Genomic DNA, 22,207 nt, shown 5'->3' on the forward strand with positions numbered 1-22,207 from the left:
AACACTAGGTGAGTAAGGTAAGAGTGAATTAGAAGAGGCTACTTTACTTTTCTTGCAATTATTTAGTTTTGTTATATTGAACCTAGGACTGTAGGTAAGGAAAAGGCAGGGAAACAGTAGAACGGGAGAAAAAGTATACTGAAAGAAATTGTAAAGCCAAGCGGCTGGACAGTGGTGCAGGATTTATGTACTATAGTTCAACAGTGGGGATGTGCTGCCATCTTGTGGCTACTTGTGAGAAATATTTTAGAAAGAAGTTCTGGATACTGGGAAAGAGGGCCTTCGTGGGGGAGGGACGGTTTGGGAGAAGGAGACTGCCTAGGGATTGCAAGTGTGCGCACCGAAGGGAAAAAATAATTATATAAGGCTAGAAAGACTACACACACAAGGCAGGACAGGTAAATTAAAGCACTTAGAACATACACGTAGTACACTCCAGTTATAGAGCCGTTGTGTGAACCAAATTAGGTAGATTCTGTTGCACATCCTTGGTGAAGAGCTACTGGTCTGGTCAAGGAAGTGTAGAAGAGGTGGGGCATCTGTGTTTAATATGCACATGGTGACTGAAAACAAGAGAAAAGCATGTTAAAAAAAAGTGTTTTGCCTAGAGCAAAAAGTGAGAGGACTGATACCGAATAGGTCATTCAACTAAATATTAGCATGTTCAATAGCAGGATTCTTAGCATAACAATACTAGACCTTCGCATTTGTAACAGCACTAACACATAAGATATCATACAGTTGTTTGTCTTTCGGCTTTTCCCGGTTAGGGGTCGCCACAGCGGAACTCCGGTCCGTTAATGATTGGCAGTAGATTTTAATGAACGCCGAGGTGCCAGCTCGACGTCCAAACTTCAATGAAGGCACACCCATGTCTTTTGAACGCCCACCCAACCACGGGGAGGACATGCAGACTCCACACAGAAGGCACTCCAATTAGCTATTGTATTCAACTGAGGAATGCATACTTGCAATCATTTTTATTTGCAGAGTAAATTGTATAATAGTGGGGGCAGCAGAGGTCACAAGTTTAGATATTTGAAAGCCTTATTATGCCAGTAAGGGGATATTAGGAAAAACAGACTCACAACTAGAGATGGTTCACTGTGGAGAATTTGTGATTTGTCAAAAAACAAAATAGAAAATATATATAGGTGGTCTGAAATGGGCAGTAGAGCATGCTATGAGCGAGTGCTGTAGTCCGGAGGACTGAATGGCTCTTTAGAGCATGCTGCGAGCATATGCTCTAGTCAGGGAGATGTGGGCAGCCTAATTAATAGGCTACTAGCAGATACAGGTTTACTACAGCAATGTTTCAAAAATAATATATAAAAGAAAAAAGATTGCACTGAAGCCAGGAGTGTGGTCGTTTGCAGGACAGAGAGTAGTTTGGCAGCAACAACAACAGTAAAATTGAAATAATCAGCACATAAACAGTGTGGGAGACTACAGAGAGGCTGGGGGTGCAGCCATTATCAATAAATTGAGCAAATTGTCAGTTCAGCAAAATATACAGTACATTACAGGTTTAGCAGAAACAACAATAAACTATTGCATATTGGATGATGCAGTAAATACTTAACATTTAGGCATTTAATTCCTAACCCTTGTAAGCAATAGTAGTGCTTATATGAGAAATGCTATTGTAGTAAATCTTAGGCAAGCTTAGCAGTAAGCGCACAAGCAATCTTTGGCAGATGCACTCGAGGGGAAGGGGCAATTAATTTAAAAATGGCACCACAGGTATTCCATGTACATACAGGGTTTTGGGATAGGAAGAGGTGAGAAGGGGAAAAAGGAGGAGTCTGTGAGGTAAGAGCATGGGACGGGGCAACGGATGGAGGTGTGCAGAGAAGAGAAGGTGGAATGGGCGGGAGAAACTCAGCAAAAAACCTTTCAGTGTGGATGCAAGGCTGCAGGTAGGGACTAGGTGAGTGAGGAAAGAGTGAATTAGAAGATTCTACTTTTTGAGAGCCATGGTGGTACAGCAGTTAGCATTGTTGCCTCACAGCAAGAAGTTCTCCCGTTCGATTCTCGGCTGGTGCGCCTTCTGTGTGGAGTCTACATGTCCTCCCCATGGTCGAATGATGTTTAAAGACATGCAGGTAGGTGTGTGTGCCTTCTTTGAAAGTTGGGCTTCGGGCTGGCAACTCGGCACCATAAAAATCCTCTGCTAATTATTAGTGGACCAGAGTTCTGCTGTGGAGACCCCTAACCAGGAAAATACATTACTATTTAGTTTTGTTATATTGAACCTAGGACTGCAGCTAAAGAATCAGCAGGGAAACAGTAGAATGGGAGAAAAAGTATACTGAAAGAAATTGTAAATCCATGCGGCTGGACAGTAATGGAGGATTTATGTACTTTAGATCAATAGTGGGGATGTGCTGCCATCGAGTGGTGACTTGTGAGAAATATTTTAGAAAGAAGTTCTGGAGATGGGGAAAGAGGGCCTTCATGAGGGAGGGACTGTTTGGGAGAAGGAGACTGCCTAGGGATTGCAAGTGTGCACTCCGTAGGGCAAAAATTATTCTATAAGGCTAGAAAGACTAAACACCCAGGCAGGATAGGTAAAGTAAACACTTAGAACATACACGCAGTACACTCTAGTTATAGAGTCGTTGGGTGAGCCAAGGTAGTTGGGTAGATTATCTTGCACGTCCTTTGTGAAGAGGCACTGGTCTGGTCAAAGAAGTGTAGAAGAGAGGGGGACACCTGTGTTTAATATGCACATGGTGGCTGAAAAGAGAAAAGTGTGTTAAAAAGAGTGTTTTGCTTAGAACAAAAATTGAGAGGACTGATACAGAATAGGTCATTCAACTAGACATTAGCATGTTCAAGAGCAGAATTCTTAGCATAACAAAACTAGACTTTCGCATTTGTAACAGCAATAACACATAAGGTATCATACAGTGCAGAGTACCAATTAGGTATTGTATTCAAGTGAGAAAAGGCATATTTGCAATTGTTTTTATTTGCAGAGTACATTGTATAATAGTGGGGGCAGCAGAGGTCACAAGTTTAGGTGTTTGAAAGCCTTATTATGCCAGTAAGGGGATATTAGGAAAAACAGACTCACCACTAGAGAGGCTTCACTGGGGAGAATTTGTGATTTGTAAAAAAAAAAAAAATAGAAAATATATATAGGTGGTCTAAAAAGGGCAGTAGTGTGTGCTGCAATTGAATACTCAAGTCCGGTTAATTGAATAGGACAGTAGAGTGTGTACTCAAGTCCGGTGGACTGAATGGGCCAGTAGAGTGTTTGCTCAAGTCCAGTAGATTGAATGGGCCATTAGAGTGTGCTATGAGTGAGTGCTCTAGTCTAGAGGATTGAATGGGCCAGTAGAGCTTGCTGTGAGAGTATGCTCTAGTCAGAGGAGATGTGGGCAGCCTAATTAGTAGGCTACTAGCAGATACCGGTTTACTACAGCAATATTTCAAAAAATAATATAAAAAATGATTGCAGTGAACCCAGGAGTGTGGTCGTATGGAGGGCAGACAGTAAATTTGCAAAAACAACAACAGTAAAATTGAAACAATCAGCACATAAACAGTGTAGGAGACTGCAGAGAGGCTGGGAGTGCAGCCGTGTCTCATTCTTTCCACAGCTTTTATGGACCTAACCCCTTTCCATCTTTTTCTCTGTACCACTTCTGACCAGCAAATAATGGCTTGTGGCCAGCATTCATGTATGCAATTAATTTACCATACCATTGAACTAATTAAATCTTTTATTGGCTGTTGACCAATATCATTGCCTCCTAGGTGTAACACGATGGCTGCAGGAGGTTTACCACTTCTTGCTGCTTGTTGCATTACTGTACAAAGCTGGTGCCACCGCATTCCTGACACCCCATGCCAAACTGTTTTGCCTGAAGCTTGTTCTCTTTGGAAGGATAAGCCCAGCCTGCTCTGCACCCAGAGGTGGTGTCTCCGAACAAAGGAATGGCCAACTATCCAGATGTATTTCTGTTCTGCGGATGTGTCTGCTGAAATGCAATGAACAAGAGTTAGAGTTGTTTACACCTTACATAACTTTTATAAGCCTTGGATTTCCATCTACCCATCCTCATAATGTCAGCCTGTGATGCCCCCATTGCATGTGCATATGAGGCTGCACCTATCCAAAAAGAATGCAAAGTATACCTACTTGTGTCTAAGCCCATCAACTTAACTGCTTGCTTTAAAACTGCTCTCACCTGATAATGTGTAAGTGGTTCACCTTGCTGATGGCAGAAAAATGGACCACCTAATACACCCCTATAACTCCAGTATCACTTTAGTCACATTCCATTCTAATCCCTCTGGGGTAACTACTCTTACCCATTGACCTCTGGCTTCTTGATCAGTTTTGGATTTCGCCACATAAATCCAGGTGTCATCACCCAGCACGTGTACATGTTCTAAAGGCAGTACTGTCCCCCGGCTTTTCTTGCTCGGTTGGACAATTTCCGACCATCTGAATGCCCCACAAAAAGCCAGCAAAAAGGCAGCTTTAAATAATGATACCTCATAAGAAGAGAAACAAACATCTGAAATAGCAATCCATAGCTTGCTTAATACAGCTGGACCTATGGGGTACCTCTTATCAAGCCTCTTGGGTGTTTGTCTTCCACAACCTTTAAACATCGCGCGTACTTGGAAAGTGTTAGCTAGATCCTTCAGACCCAAAGCCCGATGAAACCAATTCAAGGCTGACAATGCGCTTCTCGCTCTGCCCAGACTCCAACCTTTTTCTTTCATTACCATGATGTAAGACCTGATTTGGTGAGGTGGAATATGCCAAATGGATTCCCAGCCTCTGGCTATTCTGGTTTGCAAGAACTGCTGTATACATTTATTGTATCTTACCCTTGTTCTTCCACTGAGAGAATTACACATTAGCAACCATTCTTGTCTGTCCATAAGGCCCATGATTGAACTGGCACTGGTGTCAGAGAAGGACTCGCCCTTGGGGCCAGCGACCGGAAAAGGGGCCACTGAAAACGTGAAAGGGAATCTGCCAATGAGTTATCGATGCCGGGAATGTGTTGTGCCTTAACTGTCACATTAATTGTCAAGCACTTAAATGTAAAATATCTCATCATCCTACCTAATACCCCTTTTCCCCCCAGCTGATTATTGACTATATGCACTACACTATTGTTGTCAGAATGCAACCAAACCACTCTGTCTTTCATTTGTGCTCCCCAAATTTCCAGTGCCACCACTACTGGGAAGCATTCCATATCTGCGATTGAAATGTCTACCCTGTTTTTCACTCAAGTCGGCCAGGCCATGCTGAACCAGTGATCTTGAAAATAACCCCCAAAGCCAATTCCCCCCGCTGCATCTGTAAACAACTGAGCAGGAGGTAGATGGTCTCTCTCCTGCCAAATTGCTATCCCATTGTAGTCTGATAAAAAACTCCACCACACACCTAGATCCTCCTTCATACCTTGTGTGATCCTAATCTGGTGGTGTGGCTTTGTGCACCCTGACCCCTTAGCAGCTAAGCACCTCATAAATGAGCGCCCTACAGGAATCACTTTGCATGCAAAATTCATTAACCCTACTAATTCTTGTAACTGTTTAAGGGTTATCTTATTCTGTATTAGCACTTGACTTAAGAGTAGCCGTAATTTCTGAACCTTGTCAATAGGAAGCCTGCACTGACCATTCAAGCTATCAATCTCTATACCCAGGAAAGCCAATCTGTTTGCCGGGCCCTCTGTTTTATCCATTGCTAGTGGCACCCCTAACTCCTTGCAAATCTGTTGAAATGTATCCAATGCTTGTTGACATTCCCCTATGTCCTCCTTCCCAATGAATAGAAAGTCATCCAAATAATGAACAACTCTGTCTTCCCCTACCCGCTGAGCTACCAACCAGTGTAAGAAGGAACTAAATTTCTCAAAAGTAGCACATGCTATTGAACAACCCATGGGCATGCATTTATCCATGTAATACTGGCCTTCGAATGCCAAACCTAACCACCCTTGGTCTTTAGAAGCAATGGGTAAAAGTCTGAAAGCAGACTCTATGTCAGCTTTTGCCATAAGGGCCCCTCTTCCCTTCACCTTGACTTTCTTAACCGCTTCATCAAAGGAAGCATAATGCACTGATGTCCCTATCCCATTTATGTAATAATTTACCGAATTCCCCTGCGGATAGGATAAGTGGTGAATTAGCCAAAATTCTCCTGGCTTCTTTTTGAGTACTACGCCAATAGGATAAACCTTAAATGCTCCTCTTGGTGGGCATGGAAATGGGCCTGCCAGTCTGCCCACTTCCAATTCTTTATTTATCTTTGCTCTAACTATGCTTGGATGCTCTTCTGGTGACTTCAAGTTCTTGACCAAACCCCCTTACTTCCTACCTTTTGCTGGTATCCTGAAGCCCTTGGCGAACCCCTCTTCTAGTAATGCTGCTGCTTCTCTATCTGGATACGCTTTGAGCTGTTCCCTTAAAATATCCCCTTTTACCGGCATTGGAAGATGGGACTGCGTACCCTTTAAAGGTGGTGGGTGAGGAAAAACTTTTGTTCTGGGGGCTTGAGAGATGAAAACAAGCCTTGGCTGGGTGGTTTACCTTACCACAAGCCATGCATTGATGCCTAAATCTACACTGAAGTTGATTTCAACACTGACTGAAGTTGTACTGATAACACTTCCCAGCACCCCCGTCTGTTCTGTCCCATTGGTTGTCTGTTGATAAACCAAACCTTTAAGCGTTATACCCATTTTGATTAACCGGAAAACCACAATCTGTCATTGCTGCATCTCCGCTTGTATCTAGTCAGCACAAAAGCCCCAAATCCAACCATGCCCAAGACCTCTCTGAGTATGACTGCCTCATCCTTCTGTAGTCCTCATCATACCTCAACCATCTGTGGCCCCCTTGAGCAAAGCGCATCATGGTTACCCTATTAAAGTGCGTCCACATGTCTTTTGCTTTGGTAGGACACCTATCACCTAAAATTTGAGCATAAATAGAGTAACCGATGGCCCAGTTTTCCCATGTTCTTCTTACTTGTAACCTCCTTTTCTTGGCTACTGAATATTCAACCCTGCCATCTTTATCTCTTTCCTTTTCTTCATCCTCCCTGTTCAACAATGAAAATATATTCACATATTCCCCACTTGCAACCTGCTGTTTCACTTTTTCACTTAAATGAAAACCTAGTGGCAAGTCTAATGTAACTGCACCACCATACTTAACTAGCTCCGAGTCTCCCCTCCCCCCTTCCAGTACAGTCTGGCCATTGTCCCCTTGATGCATTACTTTTTCATCATCCTGTTTACCTTTGAGTTGTGCTAACAAGGCTCCCATTTGGTCTAAAAGTGCATTGTTAGTTTGGTGACACCCAACTCCAGCCGTGGAGCCCCCCACTGTTATGGCTGACTCAGAGTCCTCTGCTGTCTGCTTGTTGTCAAGCCCAACCATGTCCCTCACAGTATCTTGATGCTGTGAACTCATTTGATTAACCTTGCAGAGTTCTCCAGGCAAAGATTCATAGTACACTAATTCCTCATCTAATATACCTTGGCTTTGTAACCACTGCAAACACTTCTGATCCATAATAGGCATATTCTTACCTTCCCTCTTGCGCTTTTTGCAGTGCTTCTTCTTATCCTTATGCTTCCGAGCATTTCCAACATTCCTGTCCTGACCATCCTCTTTCCCATTACCTCCGACTAACATTTGGGATCCTGAGCTGGGTCCTGTTTGAGGGTCAGGGGGCAGGTTACCCGCAGTTTGAACATTAACTGCTTGAGGCACCTGCCCTGACCCTACTGTCTGGTGAAACAGATCCTCCCACCATGATCTCCCTTTTATGCTCAACAAGGTCTGCATTTGTGTTTGCATTTGAGGATCCATCTAACCAGTGAAAACACAAAACATACACGTTAGCCTATGTAGGGTTTTTTTTTTTTTAATTATATAATTATGAATGCGCTTTAACTAAGTTTGTGTTTCACCAACCAGACTGATTATACTAAATCTCCTTCTTTTCTGTCTTCCTTAATGAATTTAACACTAGTAAAGAGTAAAAAGGATATAAAACTCCGTTACTTAGCCACGAAAACCAGCCATTACTGCTTACGCTACCACAGTTTAGGACTGAGTTCTATTCAGGAAAATTAAATACAAGCATGGGCTCTTGTGTACTGTAGCTTCCTGCTAACTACAGCTCTCAGGCCCTGCCATGTGTCTTCCTCAGGCCCCAGCTCACAGGCCCTGCCATGCGGCTTCCTGCAGGCCTCAGCTCACAGGCCTTGCCATGCGGCTTCCTGCAGGCCTCAGCTCACTGTCCCTGCCATGCGGCTCCATGCAGGCCTCAGTTCACAGGCCCTGCCATGCGGCTCCATGCAGCCCTCAGTTCACAGGCCCTGCCATGCGGCTTCCTGCAGGCCTCAGCTCACAGGCCCTGCCATGCGGCTTCCTGTAGGCCTCAGCTCACAGGCCCTGCCATGCGGCTTCCTGCATGCCTCAGCTCACTAGCCCTCTCAGCTCTTGAGCCCGGCCATGTGGTTTCCTGCAGGCCTCAGTTCACAAGCCCAGCCATGTGACTGCCTGTAGGCCTCAACTCCCTGGGCCAGTCATGCGGTCCCCGTAGGCCTTAGCTGCCTTGCACTTCGACTAACTCAATAAAGACCCAATTAAAAACCCTTTAAAACTTTCTTGATACTCTACTGTGGATTTATGTAATATCTTATCGAGCAATCTTAATTACTAGCCTGTTTGCAATCCAGTAAAAACTTAATTAAAATTTGTTATTAGATGTAAAAACTTTTAATTCAATCATTCCTGCTTACAAAACCACTTACTTGCCTCTCAGTATAGTAAACACCTAGGATTCAAAACAGCAAACTGTTCTTACCCTGGATAATTCCCTTAAATCCTGCAATTGACTAACAAACAAAGAAGACTTTACATTGTTCTAAGATCACCCACTGTGTTCAAACCTCATTAGAATTCCACAGACAACTTTAATTACTAGCATGTTTGAAGCATATTGGAAATAAGATTAAAAATACTAACATTCCACTCTGTTGCTACAGGCCAAACTTAATACTAAAATTGCCCCAGCATCTCTTTACAAACAGCTTCAAAAAGCCCCAAGCAACTGATCTTACCACAGATAACTTCCCTTAAGGTTGTAATTAAATCAACAAACAAGAAGGCCTTACCTTGTACTAAGATCAACCACTTAATTCAAACAATCCACTGATCAGTTGCTCAAAGCTACAAGCTGTCCAGGTAGGGATCAAGAAGACTGATTTGGTTTGTTCCCAGCCTTTTCAATCCTTCCTCTAGCCAGCCCATCCCACCTTACCCTCCTACCTATCCTGGCCCTACCTGCCCCCCCACCCCCGAACACTGAAACATGAGTCCGAGCTGACCTGCCTCAGACAAATGGCAGCTTGCTGTGATTTGGCTTGCAAGCTGTTGTTACGTATGTCTTTTGAACGCCCACCCTACCGCGGGGAGGACATGCAGACTCCACACAGAAGGCACCCCCCACACTCAGAGTACCAATTAGCTATTGTATTCAACTGAGGAATGTATACTTGCAATCATTTTTATTTGCAGAGTAAACTGTATAGTAGTGGGGGCAGCAGAAGTCACAGGTTTAGGTGTGTGAAAGTCTTATTGTGCCAGTAAGGGGATATTAGGAAAAACAGGCTCACCACTAAAGATGGTTCACTGGGGAGAATTTGTAATTTGTTAAAAAACAAAAGAGAAAATATATATAGGTGGCCTAAAAAGGGCAGTAGAGCCTGGTGCGAGTGAGTACTCATGTCCACTGGATTGAATAGGACAGTAGAGCATGCTGCGAGCATATAGTCTAGTCAGGGGAAATGTGGGCACTGGTGGACTAGTCAGGGGAGATGTGGGCATTGGTGGATGCAGAACAGAGCTGTTGGGTAAACCAAGGTAGTTAGGCAGATTCTGTTACACATCTTTTGTGAAGAGGCACTGCTCTGGTCAAGGAAGTATAGAAGAGGAGGTGCCACCCTTGTTTAATATGCATGTGGTGGGAGTAAGCACACAAGCAATCTTCAGCAGATACACCCGAGGTGTTCCAAATGATTTTCCTAAAAATGCATTCTACTGCTACAAAGCCATACTTTTTAAACTGATTACCATGCAGAACAACTCAAACGTAAACTAATTAATAAAAGAGGTACACTACTGTCATCCACAGACATAACACCTACCCATAAAGCCACTTTCCATTGTGTACCTCATCTGATTGTAGTAATAATACCACTCAACTTTTTAGAGCAGGAATCTGGATAAAAACAAAAATAATGAAGGACAAAGGCCCATAATCTGTTATAATATTGTTATATATGTAAAGTTGCAAGAATAAAAGTTTTTGCATTCCCATGCATTTTCTGAGAACATAAAGTTTGAAACTGAAATGCTTGTAATAATTTAGTGACTACAATTCTCACTGAGTTTTTGCAAAACCAGAATTTTATGAGAACAAATTAAAATAAGGCAAAGTCAAGGACATTCTACTAAATCAGTTACTGTTTCTACTCAGTTTCACAAAACATTGACCAACGTTTATTTTGTCCATATACACACAAGTCCTTTAATGCCAGAATGTAAGTTGAACAAAATAGTTGTTTAAGTTGCTTTTTTTCCACAGTCTGATCACGTCTTCATTTAGTGACTGCATTCCTCAGTGATTTGGCAGAAAACAGCAAAATGTAAGATGTACAGGCCCCAAACACAAGACAGGGTTATTCTGTGAAATCATGAACAGTTTCACTTTAGTGTGACACAAACAGCATCCACAGAGTAAACATTCCAGCTTTTTTATACAAATGTGTAAGCTGTAGTCCAAAAATATTACGCAAAGTCAAAGTTATTGTGTGAAATCAAGATCATTTTCAAATTTGTATCACACAAAGATTGGCCAGAGAGTAAATATTCCAGTTTATTTCACACAAGGACATATTAGCTCTTAATGACAAACATTAAAAAGAACAAATGAAGAGGGAAAGTTTGTTTTATCCATGTCACGCTAGCCCCCAATCTCATTGTCTGTAAGCACAATAAAATTAGAAAATAAATATTCCAGTTTATTTCACAGAAATGCACATTAGACCTTAATGCTGGGCTTTAAACTGAGGAAATTAAGAGGGCAAGTTAGCTTCAGCCACAGCACAGTATGAACTCAGGTGGTTGGCTCTGTCAGTATGTTAAAAAAATGAGAGTAAATACTTCATTTTATTTCACAAAATGCACACTAGCCTCTAATGCCATACATTAAACTCAACAAATAAAGACAGCAAGCTGCTTTTATCCATGGCACAACTAGCCAGCCCCCAAAAAGAGAATAAATATTCCAAGTTATTTCATGCAGTAGAAGACTAACACCTCAATGTCATGCTATAAGCGGAACAAATTAATACAACTAGCTGCTTTTATACAAATCAAAGCTAGCCACCTTTCCTAAACAGAGACTATTCTGATTTATTTCACACAGTTATACATTAGCCCAGTCCTTAATAGCATAGCTAGCAACCCCCTCAAAGAGAAAAAATGTTCCAGTTTATTTCACTAAGATGCACACTGTGTCAATGTCAGGCTTTAAACTGAGCAAATGAAGAGGGTAAGTTACTTTCCTACACAAGCACCTCCCCCCAGTCTGGTTCCCTGCCAGCATATTAAACAACAAGAAAGTACTCCCGTTTATTGCACACAAATGCACACTAATGCTTAATGATAGATTTCAAAGTGAGCAAATGAAGGGAACTACATGTTTTCATCTACAGTACAGTAACCCCCCACCCAAAAAATGTGGCTGCCCGTCAACTTTATAGAAGAAAAGACAAGTGCATTCAAGTTGTCAATTCAAAAATAACTACAGCTAGTTAGATAAAAATATCAAAGTTTATAAAGTGTCTGCTCCGAAGTAAAATATATACGTGAAACCTCTTGTGTCAAATAATGAATAACACACCTGAGAAGACCTGAACAAAGTTACAAATTACTTGGCTGTGTATAATCATTGTTTTTAAATGCACACTGCAAGCAGAGCATTTGTACTGAATGATGTCAGCTTCTTTTCAGACAAACGCTTTGTAACACAAGAGCATGGCTGCAGCTGACTCTAATTTTATCAAGTCAATAAGTTCACCAAAAAACTAGAATCCCAGACATTAAAATCAAGTGCAGGGATCAGAAAATAAAGATTTGCAAAATGTATAGACTGTTAGAAAAATAAGCAATATTCAATGAATGTTAAATAACAGAAAAAAGGTTTGCAGTCATCTGATACTTTGCTAGCCATAAACTGTCCCCAAATCAAAGGACAGGCTATCTTCACACAGCCAGGCAAATGCAAGTTTTATCAATAGCATTGCAAGAACAAATCTGGTGGTAAGCAGGCAGAAGCTGGACATTACATGTGTCAAAGGAGATAATTATTTAAGGAATCATATGATTTAACAGAGAAAGGTATTTAAAGGTTTAAATCACAGGCTTATTACTTCCTTGATAAAGCTCGGACTTATCCGAGTGAAAGCGCTTGGTGGAAATATTGTTTGTTTTTTTGTATTTTTTACAATAAAAGTCTTAAAGAAGACCGAGCAGTCTACATGTTTCAAAGAGGCAAATTGCTCATTTTTAAACTTGCTTCTGGGTCCTGTTTTGCAGAGCTTTTATTCTTTGTGGTTTTGTTTTTTTCTCTTTTTTCTCTTTTGGACATTACATGTGTCTTACACAGTAGCTTGTCCTATCACTTGCACTACAAATTATTTATAGTAGGCAGTCCTACTTAAAGAATTTTTGGAGACATTGAGTATTGCACAGACAGGTGTAAACCCCACCAGAGTGAGATACTCCTTTTAATATTTGTGCAGGCTTTCTATTAACTTCTGTTCCAATGAATCATGAGACAACAATAAACTGAAAACAGAAACATTTTAGTTAGGGTTGTCACACCTGTGGGTGTATATTTATTTGTTCTTTAAGGAAAAATATTTTTTTTTTATTTAAAAGAATAAATATAAATCACTTGAGTTGAAGATATTTACCAGCTTGTGCTGTGTATGCAGAAATTGCGGGCGCCATGAGTATATAAAGGTAACTACTCATGAGCTGCTCAGTTTGCACTTTAACTTTTTTTTTTTTTTTGTAAATAAAGAAGAGAGCTTTATTTTTTTTAATAAGTGACATATTGTTTCTGTTCAGCATACAAGCTACCTAAAATGAGTTTGCTTACATACTGAACATTATGAAACTGAAAAAAAGGATATTTTCTTGGCTGCTTATTGGTCCTTCACATACCTCTCAACCTCTTAGCTCAAGAAATCTGGAAAAAAACTTAAAAAAAAAAAGAAATAAAGCTGGAAAAAACTGAAATAATGGGGGTCAAATGCCCCAAAGATAGGAGGAAATTTTAAATATTTCTCTTATAAACTTAGGAAGTTGCTAGAATAACAGGATTTATATTAGTGCCTGTTTTCTGAAGGATATGAAGTCTGACGTTCTAATGCATGTCATTAAATAGTGGCCTCATTCCTCTGTGACATGCCTGAAAACCACACATTTTATGAGGACCACACCAAACATATAAGGCAAAAATCTGGACCGTTGAAAGTTATGGTCCTCCCAGAGCTATGGACTCTGTGCAACCACTTAAATCACCCCTATTATAATATGTTACTAGATTTGATTGTAAACACTTTCAGACAACTAAGAGCCTAATAACCCCAAATCCAGATGATCAGAAGCAGTAATAGAAATATGTAGACCAAGGTTGTTGTCTTATCAGTTCACAATTTATTATAAAAGAAAGAAAATAATATAGCTGACTGTATTTTAGACATTTTTGCAAAAAGAAGGGAACGCATATTGTGTTTTTGTTAATGTTGTTATTTTTAACTAATTTTAAGTGTTTGTAAGTCTACTATATGTATTTTTATAATATGTTAGAAACATACTTATTTTTGATTCTTGATGTAAATAATAAAAAGATGCATGTTTCAAGAGACATCAGTTAATTTGCATATCAAAGCATTTGAGTATATAAGCATTTATTTTAGACTGAGCATGATGTTTAAATGTCTGTTGAGCTGTGACTGAGTAGTAGCAATGTTGATAAAGCTTATTAATACAGCACATAATCAGCTTCTTTTTTATTAATTAATGTTGTGTAATACAGGGAAATGCTTTCATTTAGCATTTTCCCCTCAAATCATTGCCAATATGATTCTGCTCACTGTGAAAAGAGATCTGTGGTTTGATGTTTAAAACCATTTCCTTCTATTTTTATGAGCATTTAGTATCAATAGTGCTTATCCAAATAAAGTTAAAGTTGCAAATAAGAAATCTAAATGGTATCTTAACTTAACCATTGAAATTGGGATATAACTCTATACATTATTAAAAGACTTGAGTTTTCAAATATGTATTATGGGAACTATTTTATTTTTCTTAACTGTACATTTGTACATACAAGGATGTCACCACAAACAAGATCAAAAGCATCTGAGATAATGACCTCCTTGTTGGAGAAATCAGTTAATAATTTAAATGGGTGTATGACATTGCATCCAAATGTCATGATGTCAAACTACAAATAATGAAACACAAATGGTTGATCATGAACAGATTGAAAAATAAATCATCTTTATATCAGGAAGTAGGGCAGACGTCCTGGTTTATGTACCTGTTATAGATCAGTGTGTGTGATATACCTTTAAGAAGCTTTCCAGTGAGTCAGCACATGCATATAAGTACTGAACACGTGCAAGCAAGAGTGCCATTTTGAGTGAGCAACCAGAGTGTGAACATGCAAGTAAAGTCAAAATATGAGCCCCACCTAGCTTCATAATCAGCTGTCATAATTGTGGTGGAAATCACAAACCCAAAAGAGAAAAGTGCTTACCTTTTGGTCAGCAGTGTCATTCTTGCAATAAGTGGAATAATTTCAAAAGGTTTTGTAAATCAAATAAGGCACATTCTTTTATTAAAAGAGGGCATTCTAGGAGGCAAGTTGATCAATCTGAAAGCTGCAACCCTACTTTTTATGTTGATGGTGTGTCTGTGCTTAGTGAAACAGTCAATGCAGTAGATTTGTGGGCAAAGAATGAGATCTTTTGTCTTTGGATTAATGGAAATCCCATAGAGCTCAAAGTAGATACCGGCTCAAAGTGCAGTGTTATGTCAGCAGAAACGTTTGCTAGAGTAAAAGCTGCAGAACAACTTGATTGACAAAGTTTGCGAAGCTTGTTGCTTATGGTGGTGAAGAGATTCAGACTGAAGGGCTCAGTAGTGCTTTCATGTTTCTCTGCTGGGAACAGCTATGACTTGCAATTTTTCATAGTCAAGAGACACATGCAGATATTATTAGGCCTCAGAGACAGTTTGAACATGGGACTGCTGTTGTTTAATAAAGAAGTTCACCATTTAAGTTTAAATGAGAACAGCTCAAATTTTGTCCATTCTATTTTTTCTGAGTATGCTGTAAGTATAATTATGGCTGTTTCAAAATGAATTATATATTTCCTATTCATTCAAACTACAAGAATTTTCATTTCAGTTCCAGTGTGATATGTGAATAAACTATGAATATTTCTTTAATAACAATTGATTCAATTAAGCACAAATTAAATGGATTGATGGATTCAAATGATGATGTTACTTGGTTATATCTTATAAAAAGGTGTTTTTGATGGTGTGGAATGTATTCTGATGAAGTCTCCTTATGAAATGATGAAGGCGCTTAATATGTTTTTATGTGTTGTCATTTGAGTCCTCATTAAAGTGTTTTCATACGTGGAATGGACCGTTTAGGATTTTTTAAAAAGTTGCTAACAGTGTCAGATGTAATTACAATTAAATTGGTTTTTGATACAACTTTTCAGTATAAAGTCACATTGAGTTCCCTCAATCTGGCTAAATACATTAAATGTAGTAATTTATTTATTTTATTTATTTTACATTTGGTGACCGGGATAGTCCAACTGGATACATGTCCATTTTCAGCGGAGGCCCGGGGAGAAAAGCTCCAGTTACACATATATACATAACAAATTAAGAGGCAGACAGATAACAGAGCCCCCTTTAGAGACAATGAATTTTACAGAGTAGGGTACTGAGACAGTAAAGTGTTGTCTTCACAGAGGAAAAACAAGTAGGAGGTTTGACAGTTTTTCATATTATACAAGGCTTAAAAAATAACAATTCACAGTGATTACAAATGATATAAAGCTGAAATAGGTAACAACCTAAAGACATTAAAAGGCAGTAGGTATAAAATGAAGCTGAAGAAAACTTAACTGGCGAAAAAGAAAAAAAAAGAAAAGAAAAAAAAAGAGGATGCACTCGAAGTTTATCTGGTACCTCTCGGCACACACGCTTCAAAGGAATAACCTTTCCACAGCAAATGCATCTTTTTATATACAAAATTCCTTAATTAATTAATTGAATAATTGTGCAATTACATCATTCACACTGTTTCGGGGACCATACATTTAAATACTGATACATAGACAAAGGGAATATTTATACTGAGACAAAGTATGTAATACAAAAGCAAAAAGTTTAAAATACAAATGCCTCACAACTCAAATAGTAGTTCAGTTCCATTTTTAAGCCTTTTTTTGGTTTTAAGGTAAAAAATTTAAAAATGAACATTTTTCAATTTAACAGCTCTGTAAAAAGTTCCCAGTATTATAAGTATCAGGTCTAAATGCACAAAAAACAAACAAATCAACTCCCCATTATGTGAATTGTTGAAATGCTCAGAAACTGGGCTTTCCATCCTGCCATTTCTAATATCACCCATATGTTCCATAATCCTTAACTTTCTCTGGCCGATTGTTTGTCAGAATGACGAAATAGGCCATTTATTTCCCAATAGAGTATGCTTTTCATATGGTAGGTATGCTAATTTAAAAGAAAAGCTGAAGTTTAAATCAAAAGTTAGGGTGAACATGCAGCATGGGATTTTATCCCAAAAAGGTATGTTCAAGGGTGGTAAATGTAGAATTTGTTCAAAAGTTATGAATTTGACAGGCAATTGCATAAATGGCATAAAATATCAGGCTTTGGAAACATTTAATTGTAAATCTTGTGGGGTGGTTTACTTAATTGGTTGTGGGTGCACTCCACCCAAATATTATATAGGGCAAACTAAACGTCAGTTAAAGTTAAGGATTATGGAACATATGGGTGATATTAGAAATGGCAGGATGGAAAGCCCAGTTTCTGAGCATTTCAACAATTCACATAATGGGGAGTTGGATTCCTTGTTCTTTTGTGCATTGGCTAGACCTGATACTTATAATACTGGGAACTTTTTACAGAAGCTGTTAAAATTGGAAAGTATATTCATTTTAAATTTTGGTACCTTAAAACCAAAAGGCTTACATTTTGACTAATTTGAGTTGTGAGGCATTGGTATTGCAATTTTTGTATTTTATTTTATGTATTATATACTTTATTAAATTATAAATATTCCCTTGTATTTATACTATGTAATGTAAATGTATGGTCCCCCTTTTTCTGAAACAGTGTGAATGATGTAATTGCACAATTATTCAATTAATTAATTAAGGAATTTTGTATATAAAAAGATGCATTTGCTGTGGAAAGGTTATTCCTTTGAAGGCTGTGTAAGCCGAGGTACCAGAATAAACTCGAGTGCATCCAGTTCCTGTTTTTCTCTTTGGTGGTTTTCGTTTCATAAAATGAAGCTGGACAGTATCTAAGGAGTTAATTGGGGTTGGTGCAGGGGAAAAGCCAGTGCATTTTAAAATATTGTTTTTTTAAAGAGATTAAGAGAGGGTTCTAGAGTAAGGTTGGATGGGAGCGAATTCCAAGTTTTGCCATACATAGTTAGCAAATAGGGAGTCACCAGCCCAGTTAATGGCTTTGTGTGTTTGGAACAGTAGTTTGTTGGATGAGCATAATGGCCTGGGGTTACAGTAGAGTTTTATAATGTTTTTGAGAGCAGGAGTATTTTCAGGATGTGTGAGAATTTTGTGTGCAACTATGAGCTGATTCAGCTGGAGTATGTTAGGAAACTCTAACCACCCTAGGAGCATGAAGTTTTGACAATGATGTGTCCTGTCTGTAGAGTTGGTGGCGAATATGGCAATATGGTTGTAGTAGCGAGAGAGTTTACTAATTTCAGATTTATTCAAGTTAGAAAGTATGGGCGAAGCATATAGGAGGGTAGAAAGCAGGTGAGAGCGGACGGTAGCTGTGCGTGCCAATGGGGTTAAGAAAGGTTCATTTCTGTAAAGTGAGCCAAGCTTTTGATTAACAGTTTTAATAGTCTTATTGACATGCAAGTCAAATTAGAAATTATTATCCACTATAAACCCTAAAAGCTTTGTGAAGGTGTCTGGTAAAATAGAGGTACCATTGTTGGATAATATGGAGAAGGAAGGAGGGGTGGATCGGCTGGTGGGGGTAAAGAGTAGTAGTTTAGTTTTGCTGGGGTTTAAGATCAGGCATTTGTTAGCTAATTTTCAACAGTATTAAATGTGTTTTGGGTTAAGGTTTGCAGGTCTGATAGGGATGAGGCAGTGCAGATCAGGGTGGAATCATCCACATGTTGGATGCAGGGGGCTTCTGGGATGACAGTGTGAAGGTTCTTGATGAAGATGAAAAAGAGTAGAGGTCCTAAAATAGAACCCTGAAGGACACCCAAGGTGAGAGGTAGCAGTGTGAACAATTTGTTCTGCCACAATACAGCCTGTTTTCTTCCACTCAGATAGGATGTAAACCATTGAATAGCTTGGCTATCAAGGGAGATGTCTTTTAGAGAGTGGATAAGTAAATGTTGACTGACCATGTCAAATGCCTTAGAAAGTTCTAGTAATACAGTTACTGTGAGAACATTTTATAAAATTTTTTTTGTGATGGATGATATTTAAGGAAAAATATAAAAAATGTTTTTATGGTGGCAATATGATGTGAGAAAAGTACAGAATAAAAATATAAAAGAGCATATAACGATGCATTGGAAGATTTAGAACATAATGACAGAAAGTAGTTAGACAAAGTAAAATAATTGTATGAAAGAAATCAGGGAAAAAGTAAATTAATTATTTTATAAGCAACGATATTTTTACAAGGAAAAAGAGAAATACCGAGTTACTTAAGCAGATTAGTAAAGGAAGATGGTAGTGTAATAAGAAAAATACAAAATGTAAAAGGAGAAATACAAAGAACTCAGGAAAAGATTTTGAATAGTGTATATGATATGTACAAGAAATTTTTAAAGAAAAAAGAAGGTAGTGAAAAAGCATGAAAAGAAAAGAGAATAAAGAGATAGAAAAGAAGATTTCTTTATATGAGCTAGATAAAGTATTAGGACAAGTAAATATAGATTTGGCTGCAGGACCAGATGGAATAGGGTTTGGACAGTATACAAATTGTAAGGGACTGGCAAAAAATATAAGGTTCTGAATGAATGGTTAAATGAAGGTTTTATGTATACAGAATTATGCAGTGGAGACTGCTGCATATCCACAAGTCAAGCTCCACTGGAGTAACCCGCACACATGACCTCAACCTGGCTATGACATCAATAGAACTTATTGGTGGGACAGATTTGTGTCCCAGAGACTCCCCCTTCTGTGGAATAGATTCCCTCTCCACATCAAGCAGAGTACCTCATTAACCCTTTTTAAATGCAACCTGGATGACTGGATGTGGAACAGAAAGTATACCCCTTGAATTCCAAATGTGTCCCTTCTGGATGGGGCATTGGATGCTGACAGAACATGGGCTAAATGCTTGCTAGGCTTGTAAGGGCCTCAGGACCAATAGCCTGGTAACTTCCTATACTTAAATTCATATGGAAGAAGGAGGATAGACGATAATTAAAAAACTGGGAGACCAGTAGTATTGAATTATAATGGTTATAAGGGTTTACTATTAAAATTTCGAAACGAAGTCTGTCGACTGTACTATTGTCAAGCACCGAAGTTCAAAAATGGTAATATCGATGACAAAAAAACAACCTAGGAATGGTTTTAACATGGGTCAAGATAGGTGTTCAGTGTTATTCCGAACTACAAACATCTCCCCTATCTCAACCCATGTTAAAACCCGTTCCTAGGTTGTTTTTTTGTCATCGATATTACTGTTTTTGAACTTCCATGTTCAACTATAGTACAGTCAACGGAGTTAGTTTTGAAATTTTAATAGTAAACCCGTTATAAGATCTTTATGAAAAATAATACAAAAGAGATTTGAAACTAAAATGGAAATATTATGGAAAATATTATATATAGTATAAAGGGGAAGTGTTTCCAGGAATTATTAAGGGTGGATAAATTGTGGATGATATTATGACTAGAAAGGAAGAAGTGAAAATCATGATAGGGGACCTTAATAAGGCACTTGATACAATTGGGCATAAAATCTTATGGGTACTAATGAAAGAATATAATATACTGTGTGTGAAAGTTAGGAAATTATGTATGTCAGAGTATAGTAATAATAAAAATACTTGTAAATGTCTGGTTAATCCAAGAGGTACATATGAAAAGTGGTGTAGGACAGGGATGTCCAGTGAGTTGAATATTCTTAGCATTAGTTGTGAATGTGATAGTATGCAAAAGAAATCACGAAATGAAGGTGGTGGGATATGTAACACCTGAACAGTTAAGAACTCCAGTTCTGTTGACATATGAATATGCCATTATAATAATTGTGAAAAACAAACTTTGGATAGAAGAGGTAATAATTTGTATAAACAAGTGTCTAGAGATGATAGGTATGGCCTTAAATAAAGAGAAAATTGAAGGTTTAGATGATATAGAAAAGATGGGAGGTATATATTTTACAATGAATGAAACTTCTATGTTAGGTACAAAATTTTGGAATAAAAATGTAAATAGAATTCATTGGGAAAACAATAGAAAAAATAAAAAAAATGCTTTTTCTGGATAACATATAAATTATCATTCAGAAAAAGGCTTATTTGATAAATTCAGTACTGATGGGAAAATAGCATACTTAACAAAAGTATTTATTTTGCCAACAGTATTTGAAAAGGAATTACTGCAGATATATTTTCATTTATATGAGGTCCTACATTAAACTGAATACAAAGAGAAGTTTCATTTATGTAAATAAAGGGGAAGGAGGTTAGGGTTAACTGCTTTATTAAATTTGTACAAAATCTTTACATGGATAAATAAAAAGATAAGAGGTTAGTAGTACAATTGTATAAATATAAGTATGATAAATTTGGGGGTATAATAAGAAAGAGTAAAAGAGAAAAAGAGTGTATAAATGAAGAAGTAAAATGTTACCAAGAAAAATATTTTTGTGGAAAATAAAAATGGATTTTATTTTATTTTCATTCATTTGGCATTTGTTTACAGGGAAAGTCTGACTAGGTGGGTACCCATTTTTACCGGTAGCCTGGGGAGAAAAACTCCAGGGACAGTTAACATATTATATTAGCTTATTACAGAGCAACAATCAAATGTTAGATATTACTAAGGAGACTGTATATATGAGACACGTGGCCTTTACAATTATGATTAGATGATGATATAGAAATAAAGTAGAAAGGTATGGTATAAGAATGCAATGATAAAACATTGTCATGTAAAGCCATGGCAAAATCTAGCAGATGAGAAAATTAAAGCTATAAATATAAGAAGCAAATGGCATAATCATAAAATAGAATGTCAAGATTTTTTTGTGGAGGCTGATAATAGGTAAATTGCCAGAAAAAGGAAACATGCTATATAAAAAAGTGATAGAATATGCATACATTGTCAAGGAGAAGAAACTATGGAAAATGTGCTTTTGAAATAGAAAAGAGTAAAAAAGAAGTCACGGCTAAAACTATACAGAGAAGATTATTGAAGATATAAAATAAACATTGATATTATAAGAATAGAAGTAAGGAATATGTTAAAACAATAGTTAAACATTACTTTGTTATCTGAAATGAAGAATAAATGAAATTATGTTTAATGGTAATTGGATTTTAGCAACAATATTAAATAAAAATCAGATGGTGGTTATAGAAAAAGGAGTGGTGGTCGAAGAGGGATGAAAATTTAGTATGATTGTAAAGAAAATTATCAACACGTATAAATAGATTTGTATATCTATATATATTTGTACATTTGTACATTTGTAAATATTGTAAATATGCTGCAAATAAGTGTTCTTTTTTATATAAATCAAGGGTCCCTACTCTTTTTGATAGATGCCA

Source organism: Protopterus annectens, chromosome 10.part0, assembly GCF_019279795.1.
Source record: "Protopterus annectens isolate FY-2018-M chromosome 10.part0, PAN1.0, whole genome shotgun sequence".
NCBI classification, from domain to species: domain Eukaryota; kingdom Metazoa; phylum Chordata; order Ceratodontiformes; family Protopteridae; genus Protopterus; species Protopterus annectens.